The sequence below is a fragment of the Nomascus leucogenys genome, chromosome 7b, assembly GCF_006542625.1.
Source record: "Nomascus leucogenys isolate Asia chromosome 7b, Asia_NLE_v1, whole genome shotgun sequence".
In the NCBI taxonomy this organism is placed as follows: domain Eukaryota; kingdom Metazoa; phylum Chordata; class Mammalia; order Primates; family Hylobatidae; genus Nomascus; species Nomascus leucogenys.
Genome location: NC_044387.1, coordinates 69,617,077 through 69,630,940, shown reverse-complemented (window position 1 = coordinate 69,630,940; position 13,864 = coordinate 69,617,077). Strand labels below are relative to the sequence as shown.

Here is a 13,864-nt window from a genome sequence, read left to right as displayed (position 1 = left end):
GACCTCAGGTGATCCACCTGCCATGGCCTCTCAAAGTGCTGGGATTACAGGCATGAGCCACTGAGACTGGACTTGCCCATTTGTTAATTGGGTTATATATTGTATTGTAAGAGTCCTTTATATATTCAGCACAGATGTTCTCTTCTCTCAGTATGTACTGCCATTTTGATTTTCTTAATGATGTCTTTTGATGAGCAAAAGTTTTTAGGTGTTTTATAATATTGTTTATAAGTGTTGATAAATCTTTACCCTTAGGTTGCAAATTTTTCTTCTAGAAATTTTATAGTTTTAATTTTTACATGTATGTCTGAGATTCATTTTGAATTAATTTCGTGATGAGGCAGTTAATCATAGAAAGTCCTCCTAGTCTCTCTCTACTAGGTGCAGCATGGGGAATCTAATTTCCTTGAACTTTGAGCTATCCCACAAACAAAGTATGCAGAAAATAACTTTACACAGACATAGATCTAGAAACATTAAAACTATAATATTAGCTAATGCAGTTGCCATAACTGCTGCATTTTCTTCCTAACATCACACCCAAATCTTGCTCTCTCAAAACGTCATTCAAATGCTATCTCTTCCACGAATTTTTTTCATGAACGGATTAGAGAAGGAATGACACCTTCCTTTAAACTCCCAACACACTTCATCCCTGTGTTTCTTCAGGAGCATAGCTCTTCCTGCCACATAGCAGAGTTATTTGATATTTGTCTCATTTTCCCTACAGACAAAAAGCTCCTTGAGGGCGGTTCCCTTGTCTTATTTATTTTGTAATCTTGAGGCCCTGGGAGAGGATGTGTTCTGTCCATTTTTGTGAGATGCATGGATATGGTGGCAATTGCTATTCTGTGGATGACAACAGCTGGTATTCTCTTGTGGGAAAATAAATCTTCATTTCAGTCTGGATTTCACCATTCAATCTTACTTATATTACTAAATAAGAAAATAATTCAATTTATCAAACACAAAGATAACATCTGAGTATTTACAGTGAGCCGCTAATAGGTAATATTTAGGAACAAAAAGAAAATGGCCATATGGCCATGTGAACTAGGAGTCGGTTTTTATAACATGTGAAGCTTTTATCTCCCTCTCACAAACATCCCGTTGTTAATCATTGTCGTTAGCAACCACTAGTCTTAATAAACATTTATTGACAACCAAGCAGTGTTTAAGTGTCCTATGCATATTATCTCCCCTTCAATCCTTATAGCAATCTTGTGAAGTAAATAGGATCATATCAGAATTCCCATTTACTCCTGAGAAAAATTGGTGCTTAAAGAGATTAAATAATATACCCACAGTCACAGAGCTAGTTGGTAGTGGAGTCTGGATTTGAACTCAGGCCATCTAATTCCAGAGTCTGCTCTTAGAGGGCCAGATTTGAACTCAGGCCATCTAATTCCAGAGTCTGCTCTTAACCATTACCCAAGAGGGCCTCCCATTATTGTCATGAAGCTAGCTGCCTGGCAAGTATGCATGCTAAAATTAAGTCTGCAGAGCAATTATTCCATTATTTTAGTTTAATCACACATAAGATTTTAAATATCTGGTACATATATTTGGGCTTGTACAAATAGTTTCTTCTTAAAATTTAATTCTTCAAAATTAAACTGATTGAAGTATACTTCAGTTATATTACATTCTCTAATGAAAAAAATAGCAAAAAATTTGTGTAAAACAATCCTGTAATGTAACATTTTTTGTGTGTGTTTAATTCTGAACTCTACTCCTTCCCTGAAACAATCCTGACAGTTTCGTGGTATAAATTTCCCTTAAAGTTTGCCTTATCATGGGCTACACAGTTGGAGACTATTTTTCTTTCTGATTTTCAGACAGAAGGTATAACTCAGAGTGCAGAAGGTAGGGAGGTTGCTATCTCAAACTGCAGGGTGAAGGGAGCCATCAAATATGCGTTTATTAGAAAAACTCTCTACTGTCTTATTCCTCGGGTCTGTGGATCCAATGGAGAGAAATAAGAGAAAGATAATTTCGAATTTGATATCCCAAGTTTGATAGAAGGTCTTTTTTTTCTTATTGAAAAAACAAACCAAAAAAGGACCTGATGCTTTACATGACTTATTGTTAAGGGCATTCAAATCATTTGGGAAAGTGTACACAACTATAATTCAACAGTAGTTATATCTGAGTATATCACACCCACACACAAAATGCATCTGAAGGAGAATGCAATTTCCTGTAATATGTATCTACTCTGTAAAGAGTTCTGGCGCTCTAATATGTCTCATTGCACATTTATGCCTTTTGCAATCAATGGGTTGCCTTTAATTATTGATTTTGATATAGTATATTCAGGTGATGGGAGAATTGCCCAAATCCAATGCATGACTTTATGAAGGTGTTAAACCATGAGAATAATATGTTTGTAGCTGCAACTAGTAGGGCCTATGAGAAAGGTTTAAAAGCCAGTCATATTTCACAAGACTCAACTTGCTACACAAGACACAAGAGATTTGTTTACAGATCTCAATGGGAATTTCTCCGTTAAGTCTGGTGAAACATGTAGTGTGTGGTTGCACAGCAGCCCGAAATGTCAGGTGAGAGAAAATTTAATTATAACAGATGGCATTAACTATATAAAATTCAGGGGCTCTAGTTTATATATGAGTAAGCATGGAAGAATTGAGTGTTTGCCTGTATTGCCCCAGAACATGACTAGACTATGTGAGATTATTATAACTGGTTTCTAATCTAGGGCCAGGTTAGCGGTTTAGAGGGTCACAGGTAGATGACACCTTCTCAGTAGTTAACTAATAATACTCCCTCTTAATGCTTTTCAAAATGGATGTCCCTAAATGTTACAGCTCTTGTACAATTTTTCTAGTAGGTTTTCTGGTTTTTATTGGGAAACCACACCCACTTCCCAACCACCTCCCAGCAAAAAAAAAAAAAAACAGGAAAAGAAACAAAAAGGGTATCCCTAGAACACACTGGTTTTTCATCATTTTTTTTCTACTAAGCTAAATAGTTACTAACCTAAGTTCTTTTGTTACTGGCCCCATCATTCATCCCAGATCATTAACCCTATTTGGGTTCATGCTGACTAACCTAATACCACCATTGTGAATAGAAAGTGAAAAATATAAGGACAATAGAGAAAAAACTTTTTTTTCTAAAAGTCTACAGGTGTTAAATCCAAATTTCTGAAAATTTGCAATAAATTTTATTTTTAAGTAATTAAAGTAATATATGCTTATTATAGACAAACTGGAAGCTAATTAAAAAAATTAAAAGAATATAAAAATCACTCATAACTCCACCATCCAAAATAGATACTTTAATATTTTAGTATATTTCTTTCTGCTTAATTTTAAGTATTTTTACATGGTCAAAATTATATAGGTTATAACCTTATGTCATTTAAAATTGTGACATAAAAGCCAAACATTTTATGGATATAATTTATAATTAAAAGCTATTATTTTATTCTATGAACAGACTATAATTTTCCAAATCATATTCCTTTTTGGAGGATACTAATTTTTTTTCAGATTACTTTTAGTATTATCTAATTATCAGAACATCAGGGGAAAAATATTATTTTTTATTAATTTGCAAGGAGGAGTGAGAATAGAATACAACTTTAGACAAAAAAAAAAGACTCTTATGTTTGAACAAAACATTTAAAAAGTCCTTTGGTTTAAAAACTAAGGCAGGTCCAGGGCAAAGTTTAGAATGGGATGTCCAAATTAAGGAATCTAAACAACTCTGCAAAATAAAGTGAAAGTACATTTCCTCTAAAGGAAAGGGTTTTGAAATAAAAAATGATTTGGAGCAGCTCTCTGTGGTCATCAGGGAAAAGTGTTGAGGCTGGGGGAAGGAATCTAGGAGGGCGAAGTTGCTAGGACTAAAGGAAGAAAGGACAGGGAAGGAGGCTTTGAAAGAAGAGACCAGGGCTCATCAACATGGCTACAGTGCAGAGCCCAAGGAGAGACTCAGCCAGGAAACAACTCCTGAATGGTCAACAAACTCTAACAGCATGGATGTGGCCCATGCATATTTAAGTAATTTTCTATCTTGCATTGTAAATCCTTTCCACCACTCTATATTCTAAATGCTGGAAAAATGATGGAAAAGGCATGAAAATGAACTAGCGAAGCTTACATGACATACAGAGGCAGAGATGAGATGTCATAGGGATTAAGGAAAGGCCTGCTACAGGGCTTTAGAGCAAGTTATAGCAGAGACAAGGTAGTATAAGTATCTAATTCCCCTATTTACGCATTTTGAAAAGTCACTGGGACTTTCTGCAGTTAATGTGGGTGAGAGCTTGGCTTATTTAACTTGCATGTTAAAACTATCTGGGTAATCCCAGATAGTTGAAGTACCTGGGGATCTTTGGGTTACACGAAAATCAACATATTGGTTTATTTATTCTATATCTGGTATTTTTTCTTATGTTATATTCTAAAAAGAGAAATGACTAATTCAAGAGCTACGGTTTTAAGATTCTTACAGCATGTTACCAAGCTACTTTCTTGCTTACACCAGTTTATAATCCCACAATCACTGGACAAGAATGCCTAAAGATACTGAATATTTTAACAAAAATATGAAAGAGTGATGTTGTTGTCAATGACATCAAGATGGGTCTAGAGATTTTCTAGGTGCTTACACTCTCTCATTTAAGACAAGGTGCTAAATCAGACATTAATGAGATGTGATTATTTCTTAACTGAGGGCCTCAGTATCTCATGAAAGAGTGAAACACTCATCACCTTAAATTAATAATGATGAGAAAAAAAGTCTGTTTTTAACCAAAATTGGCAGGTGATGCTTTTAGCTTACCCACAGTTCACACCTCTGGTTTTACCTTAAAAGTGAGTAAAGAAAATGTAAATTTTGATTCTTGGTTTTTGCAATTCACTGCAGTATGTCTTCTCCTTCCCCAGGCTCTATTTCCAGAAAAAAAAAAAAAATCTGACAGCTGAGCATTCTTAAGAAATCACATAATTAAAGAAGGCAAATACAACACTTTGATTGTGAGGCACAAATTTACCCACAAATGAATGCTTTAAAAAATAATACACTGGCTTGCTATTTTCTTCATGGGTGTAAACATCAGTGATATTCTGCTAACTGCTTTTTGAAAACATACATGACAGAAAAAGAAATGGTAGCAGGACTCTGGCATTTCCACAAAAGAGTAAGATTTATCTACTCTTTTTAATCAACACTGTTCTTTTCACCAAGCCCAAATCCACATATTCTAAAGCCTACTATTTTCTCTGGTAGCTTAAAAGGTAATAAATATCTATTTGGTCAGCCTGGTGACAGGGTGCAGGTTGCAACTCAGACAAGGAGAGGTTTTCCTAACATTTTATTGAGAAGGTTCTGTTTCTACTAAACACTCTTACTTGGAATAGCTTTTACAGAAAAAAAGAAAGAAAGAAAGTTGTTTTTTTTAATGCAATTTCTAAATAGAAGTGGAAAATAACAAGAAAACAGTATTATTTTTTGGAAACAAACTTTTATTTTGGTCAAAATCTGTATGGCAATATAAGATAATGTAAACAGTTTCGTTTTAGCAAGAAAAATTTTCAAAAGTCTAGCAACTTTGAACATTCATAAATCATTTCAGTTCCCTGAGGCTTTTATAAGTTTTGATTGTTCAAAGATAAGAAGGATCTGGCTCAACTCTAGAGACATTTGGTGTTTTGTATTTTGTTTTGTGTCTGAATGATAGATGTGTGAACAGGGGTGGTTACTATGAGTCCCTAATCATGTATTTGGACACATGAATGGGATTTAACAAACTGCCTCACACAGGATCAGCAAATGCCCATGATACCAATCCAGTAATCAAGTTTCCCAGAACCCTAGCTCATAGCTGTCCCCTGCCCCACCTCTGCAGGTATAGAAACTGAGGTTACTACATAAAAGAAAGGGCACATCTTAATGTACTCTCCAAATCTCTTTGGGGGCTGTATTAAACCCAATAATTAGGCCCTAAATAATTTTATATATTGTGCTGGGCACAGTGGCTCATGCCTGTAATTCCAGCACTTTGGGAGGCCGAGGTGGGCGGATCACAAGGTCAAGAGTTGGAGACCATCCTGGCCAATATGGTGAAACCCTGTCTCTACTAAGAATACAAAAATTAGGTGGGTGTGGTGGTGCACGCCTGTAATCCCAGCTACTCTGGAGGCTGAGGCAGAAGAATTGCTTGAACCCAGGAGGCCGAGGTTGCAGTGAACTGAGATCACACCACTGCACTCCAGCCTGGGTGACAGAGCAAGACTCTGTCTTGAAAATAATAATAATAATAATAATAATAATTTTGTATATCTATGATTTTTATTTCTTAATATGCCTCCTCCTTCCACCCACCACTTCCAACTATCCTTCAACTTCTTAGTTTCTTTGATGTTCGGACCCTCAAATGTCATTTATACAAGTGAAGCGGGCCTTCTTCATTTAAAGACATGTGTTCTTATTAACCTGTTTAAAGCCAGAAAGTAGAAGGATCTCCAGGTTATGTTGTCTTACAAGCTATCATTTTCTTTTTTCATTTGCAGAGTATGAATCAGGGAATATATGCCCAAAACATGTCTGTATGGAAACAGTTTCCACTCTTAGCTTTCCATTATGGCTTTGTACAAAACTTAATAAAGAAAGCTACTCTTGTGTAATTTAACTCTCCAGCTCACCCACCAAAGTTGACTGCTAGGTTTTTTTATGTCACTACATCCATTTGTCCTCACATCATCCTCTTAATCCAGCTTTATGGGATATTTCTGGAAAAGATGAGGACATCCACATTTCTAAAGCCAGGAAAGTTGTGCATAGGAGAGCAGGAGATAGAAAAATTATAATTTTTTGCTACATTTTTCCCAGAAATACTTCAAACAGATACTATCTTATTCTTTTATTTGCATATTGCCTGTTTTAAATAATTCAATGTTTTACCTGTGGTGACCTGCCCTTGTTGAAAGTCTTCATTGAGGTATTCAAATTGATAAGAGTAATTCCTTTAAGTTCCTTTGACATTTTTGCTTTGGGAGGAGGGAATGGTAGACATAAGGGGTTAAAGTACTAGGCAATGATCTAGAAAGATAGGTTATTCAGAGTAACTTCCAGGCTTAGAAATGTGTGGGCCTTAGAAATGTGTGGTACAGGTGCCAGTACAGTAAATACATTTGGTTCCAATTTCTTCACATCATTTATTCTTCTCTCTGACTCTCAGATGACCTTTAGCACAATACTAGAGGTGCCAAGGAAATAATAAAAGTGCCAGGAGGGGACCAACACCCAGCAACAACACAGCAGCCTATGAGTCAATGAAGCCTGTTCGATCAGGTCTTTAATGAGAATTCCTACAAGCACCACTGTTTCCATCTCAGAGTCTGGGACTTAAGCAGGGGTTTATTAGCACAACCAACTCCCCCTCTCATCTTCTGGAATCAAATGGAAATAATGAGAGATATCATAGATTAAAAGCCAAGTGCATAAAAATGTGAGGGTTTATGTCATTGTATTAGTCCATTTTTCACACTGCTGATAAAGACATACCCAAGACTGGGAAGAAAAAGAGGTTTAACTGGACTCACAGTTCCACAGGGCTGGGGAGGCCTCACAATCATGGTGAAAGGCAAGGAGGAGCAAGTCATGTCTTTCATGGATGGGGACAGGCAAGGAGAAGACAGAGCTTGTGCAGGGAAACTCCCCTTTTGAAAACCATCAGATCTCATGAGACTCATTTGCTATCACAAGAACAGCACAGGAAAGACCTGCCCCCATGATTCAGTTACCTCCCACTGGGTCCCCTCCAAGAACACATGGGAATTCAAGATGAGATTTGGGTGGGGACACAGACAAACCACATCGTTCTGCTCCTGGCCCCTCCCAAATCTTATGTCCTCACATTTCAAAACCAATAGTGCCTTCCCAACAATTGCCCAAAGTCTTAACTCATTTCAGCATTAACTCAAATGTCCACAGTCCAAAGTCTCATCTGAAACAAGGCAAGTTCCTTCCACCTGTGAGCCTGTAAAATCAAAAGCAAGTTAGTTACTTCCTAGATACAATGAGGGTACAGACATTGGGTAAATGCAGTCATTCCAAATGGGAGATATTGGCCAAAACAAAGAGGCTTCCATCCCCATGCTAGTCTGAAATTTAGCAGAACAGTCAAATCTTAAGGCTCCAAAATGATTTCCTTTGACTCCATGTCTCACATCCAGGTCTTGCTGATGCAAGAGGTGGGCTCCCATGGCCTTGGGCACCTCTGCCCCTGTGGCTTGGCAGGGTGTAATCAAAAGCAAGTTGCTGCTTTCATGGGCTGGCATTGAGCATCTGCAGCTTTTCCAGGCATATGGTACAAGCTGTCAGTGGATCTACCATTCTGGGGTCTAGAGGATGGTGGCCCTCTTCTCACAGATCCACTAGATGATGCCTCAGTAGGGACTCTGTGGGGGCTCCAACCGCACATTTCTCTTTATCACTGCTGTTGTGGGAAGTCAGGGACCCTGAACAGGATCGCCCGATACACTGCCTTAGTAGAGATTCTCCATGAGGGCCCTGCCGCTGCAGTAAACTTCTGCCTGGGCATCAAGGAGTTTCCATATCCTCTGAAATCTAGGCAGAGTTTCCCAAACCACAATTCTTGACTCCTCTGCATTTGCAGGCTCAACACCACATGGAAGCTGCCAAGTCTTGGGGCTTGTACCCTCTGAAGCCATGGCCGGAGCTCTACATTGGCCCCTTTCAGCCATGGCTGGAGTGGCTGGGACTCAGGACACCAAGTCCCTAGGCTGCACACAGCACAAGGACCCTGGGCCCATGAAGCCATTGTTCTTACTAGGCCTCCAAGTCCATGATGGAAGGGGCTGCCGTGAAGACCTCTGACATGCCCTGGAGATATTTTCCCCATTGTCTCAGGGATTGACATTCAGCTCATTACTTATGCAAATTTCTGCATCTGATTTGAATTTCTCCTCAGAAAATGGGATTTTCTTTTCTATCACATTGTCAGGCTGCAAATTTTCCAAACTCTTATGCTCTGCTTCCTTTATAAAACTGAATGCCTTCAACAGCACCCAAGTCATCTCTTGAATGTTTTGCTGCTTAGAAATTTCTTCCACCAGATACCTTAAATCATCTCCCTCAAGTTCAAAGTGTCACAAATCTCTAAGGCAGGGGCAAAATGCCACCAGTATCTTTGCTTAAACATAACGAGAGTCACCTTTGCTCTAGTTCCCAATAAGTTCCTCATCTCCATCTGAGACCACCTCAACCTGGACCTTATTGTTCATATCACTACCAGCATTCCTGTCAAGGCCATTCAACAAGTCTCTATGAAGTTCCAAACTTTCCCACATTTTCCTGTCTTCTTCTGAGCCCTCTAAAATGCTCCAACCTCTACCTGTTACCCAGTGCCAAAGTTGCTTCCACATTTTCAGGTATCTTTTTAGCAATACACCACTCTGCTGACACCAATTAACTGTGTTAACCTGTTTTCATGCTGCTGATAAAGACATACCCAAGACTGGGAAGAAAAAGAAGTTTAATGGACTTACACTTCCACATGGCTAGGGAGGACTCACAATCACAGTGGAAGGCAAATAGAAGAGAGAGCTTGCCCAGGGAAATGCCCATTATTAAAACCATCAGATCTCGTGAGACTCATTCACAATCACAAGAGCAGCACAGGAAAGACGTGCCCCCATGATTCAATTACCTCCCACTGGGTCCGCCCTGCAACACATGGGAATTCAAGATGAGATTTGGGTGGGAACACAGACAAACCGTATCAGTCATCTTCAGATACTGCATCCCATTGGTATCCCAGAACTGTTACCTAAATACATACTAAATATTTGGGCAGTACAGAGCAAATGATCTTGGAGAACAATTCTTCTATAGATAAGACAGGCCTTACTAGACAGACCACACTGATGGGACAACCCATATATAAACACAAACAGGTCCAAAGTCATAGTTGATACTGCTTTTGTTTCTTCTAGAGATGGAGACCTTATGAAATTTAGACAGGTGAAATGTTAACATACTGATTCACATCAAGAAAGCCAGTGTAGAATATCTCATCTCCACCTACACGTGTGCACACACACACACACACAAACACATACACCACACATGATTTTTATTTTACACTTCTCTCGAGAGAGTGGTGACAAACTGTCATTTTTATCAAAGTCCCTGTTCAATCAACATATAGAGCTTTCCAAAGGTATTTAAAGGTTAGGTGTTCTGTAGTTGTTGTTTTACACATACTTACATCAACCATAGCCAGACCATTTTGCATTCCTCTTGAGAGGCAAGAATTGCAGTGTGCCCTGGTTCATGTTTAGTACCTCTTCTGGCAGCATTTCTATTTCAGTGATACCAGGAACCATCAGCTGAGAGGCTCCTGGAAGCCAAGATCTTGCTTTTAGCCTGTAATTCATTTTCATTTCCTTTCATTTTACTTAAATGTGCTTAAACTGTTGAACAGAACATACTATTACTTGTAAAAAACCTGAGGGCCTTTAACCCAGAACTCTCTAATTTAATTTTCCCTACCACCAGAGAGGAAAAATAGAATACAAAAATGAAAAATATTGTTATATTAGCTCACACGACCTTGCAAAGGTTTTCATTTGTTTGTTTAAGAAGAGGCCTGAGCAGAAAATCTCAACATACTACCTAAGTTACATCAAATCTCTGCTTCTGAAACTGACAACAGATCTAACCTGCCAGAGGGAAGAAATAATAGGAGACGGCACCAGGAAATGGATTTGTCATTCTTACTTGGGGGTGAGGTGGGGCGGGGAATAAAACACCTAAGCAGTTCATCATCTTACATTTGAACTTTCCAACAAATTATGAACCCACAAGTTTAGTTTTGAAGATAATAAAATTGGCATGCACAAAAGGAATCCCATATAATTATCGATACAGAATAGCAGGTCTCTTCCATGACTAAAATAAACCAGACTCACCGCTCTTCATGGATGTTCAGTGCTCTTGAGACTGGAACTGTATTTCCTAGGAAAATGAATCAGAATCATAGAAATGCAGAGCTAAAAGGGAACTTAGAGGGCATCTAGTTCCTTCCTATACAACTGTTCAGCAATGGAGTCTGCACTCAACTTCACAGGTCCTGATTTCTTGTCAAGCACCCTCCTCAAGGTGCCTTTCTTTCAATTACGTATTCGTATTTGTTTGTTTGTCTTGTTTTGTTTTAAATGCCAGTGTGTCCCTTCTTTATTTCTTGACCCTACTTCCTATTATTGAATACCATAACACTTTACCTAGATGAAATTAGCATGGATGTGTTTAAGTCTTCATATGGTAATGTCAAAAACAGTCAAGACCTTGGTATCTTCAACAAATTATAGCATAGTTCGAGTTTGGTTCATTCACAAGGAATCTGGTTGAGCGTCATAATTGTCCATTTGTTACCCTGGTGCAGGACTGCTTCTCCAGGCAACAATTTTGCCAAAGCAATATGATTTGGATATTGAGGGGGAGAAAGAGCTGCTATCTTTACCATTGTTTTCCTTCTTTGAGCCACGCTTTGCAATCTTTGGTTTCCTCATCTCTTGTTGGAGTGGGTAACATCTAAATTTGGGTACTTCCCTTATCAAGTTTCCTGCCCAGGTATCTGTCAGGACACAGAGTTCCACAGCATGCATCAATGGCTGTTGTCAACAAGGGTCCGCCTGACATGCTCATTCAACATGGAAGTCCTCAAGAATGCAAGGCCACAGTGCATCCATAGTTCAGTCAGTTCCTATGATAACTAAAAGAATTGAAATATGTTTGAGACCTTGAATGTTCCTAAGCATACCACAATCAGAAATAAAAGTTAGCACAGTAAGAAAAGGACACAAAATAACAAGGATTTATTTGTAATATAGAGTTATATCTCTGCTGTTTTAAAATTTGCCTGTGAAACAATGCAAAATCTTTTATCCTCTCTTTCATATTCAAAATATTTTCTCTATGCATTCCCATCTTAAACACGCCCTGATAAATCTTCTTTTTGGTATTTTTTTGTTGTTCTTTCTCTCTCTCTTGGTCTTAGCTTTATCATACTATCCTTCTCTCATTGCTGGTCTATCTGCAAAAGTTTTCTGCCATAAGGCACTGGAATGACTTATGAATTCCACTCCCTGAGTAATGCCTTTGGGTCAAGCTTCCAAGACCCCAGTCAGGCAACCAAACAAGATAGCTGATGAGACTTGGGAATATCTGCCCCAACATGGATGATACTCTCAACTCCCAACAGGGTCAGTTACAAGGAAATGCTTCACATCTGTTCTCCTCACTTCCCTCAGTTTCTCCTGATGTCATTTTTGTAGACTAGCGAGATTTTCAGCTTTAGAAACACGTGTGACCCAAAGAAAAACTGGGCCTACATTCAATTGCATATCCCACTCTTCCTGATCCTGCATCTGCCCTGACAGCCTCACAACCATCCCTACTCCCTCTGTCCAATGGAGTCTGCTCACTGCAACCCAGGGCCAAGCCAGGTTCTGTGCATCTGGTCCCCCAGTGCCCCCGTTCTTGTCCTCAGAGAAGGGAGGCACAGAATTCTCTATAGTCAGGTTTCCCTTTACTTAACTGCAGGAATAACTCTCATCCTAACCCAGACCAGAAGATTCAGAAAAGTCTTTGACTCTCCCAAAGGCAAATAGAGCATTTATAAAACATTCCTCTCAGTCAGTCTGAGCATCCTAGGCTACCCCAGGCCACATTTCTTCAGCTACTGTCACTCTGTGCCCATGGTTGCTTGTTTTTGTTAAGGAAAAGCAATGAAGGAAGGAAGGGAAAATGGCAGAATCGGAAATCTGCCAAGGAATGAAGACACTGCTTAGAATTTCTTAATAAGGATAAATTAATGAAAGCAATTTACTGAGTGTTTTCTGTATGTCACCATTGATGAGGTTTTATGGGTATGATATCATAATTTGGCTGTCTTTGACCTGCCCCTCCTGGCCATTCTAAATTCTGCAGACATTATGCAGATATCTTGCCAGCTAAGAGAGCTGAATGCCAAAGGTCTGCTTTATTTGGGCAGAAATCAAAAGGCCTTGTGGGCTTAAGGAAAGGCAGGCACAGTTACTTTCCCCAAGTCCACACTGCTCAGCCGTGGCTAGAATCTGTAAATATAGCTGGAGCTTGAACTAACCTCCATCACCCCCCAAAGATAAATGAATTTCTAAGCATGTTTGTACTTACAAATGCATAGCATTATACACTTCATGCCACCTTAATCCTTATTAAACTAATCTGAAGTCATGTCAGGCCATCTATCCATAGTCAAATGGATTAGACAAGCCAATTGATCAAATATAGGAATAGACCAAAAAGCTTTTCCGTCTGGCACCCCTGCATTTAAAGCCTCGTTTCACACCAATATTTGTTCTTTTTCATTCTTTTGGGCTTCAGCATATTCACAAATGAAACCAGTTCCTTGAGAATGATGACTTTAAAAACTAAGGCAGAGGCTGAAATCTGTATACTTCTTCAACACAAATGAAGAAAACAAAAATATGGCAATACTACGAACTGTGTTTTAAAGAACTACTGACATTTCATGAAAAATAAATTGGAAAACATTCAACTTAAATAATTTGGCATCCATCCCTATATTTTCCTTTATCCCTGCTATGCAGGACAATGGAAATCTTTAGGGATTTGGCAAAATTGGTGGTGACTGAATCCAAATAATACAACATTTTTACAGTAGTTCCTTTGTGTTTTCATTTTGCCTTGACTATTTCCCTATGTGTTAATGCCAGCACCAAATGGACAGATCTGAAACTCTTTATTAGTTTCATAGACTACAAATGGCATTACCAACACTGGAAGGTGTCAAAAACTAGGTGCC

General features: G+C 38.6%; 1 non-coding gene across 1 annotated transcript; it reads left to right on the top strand.

The window, feature by feature from the left end:
* Positions 1-2,817: 2,817 nt before the first annotated feature.
* On the top strand, positions 2,818-2,879 carry LOC115836145. Its single transcript, XR_004031138.1, has one exon. It is a non-coding gene; the product is annotated as a U7 small nuclear RNA (small nuclear RNA).
* Positions 2,880-13,864: the final 10,985 nt, after the last annotated feature.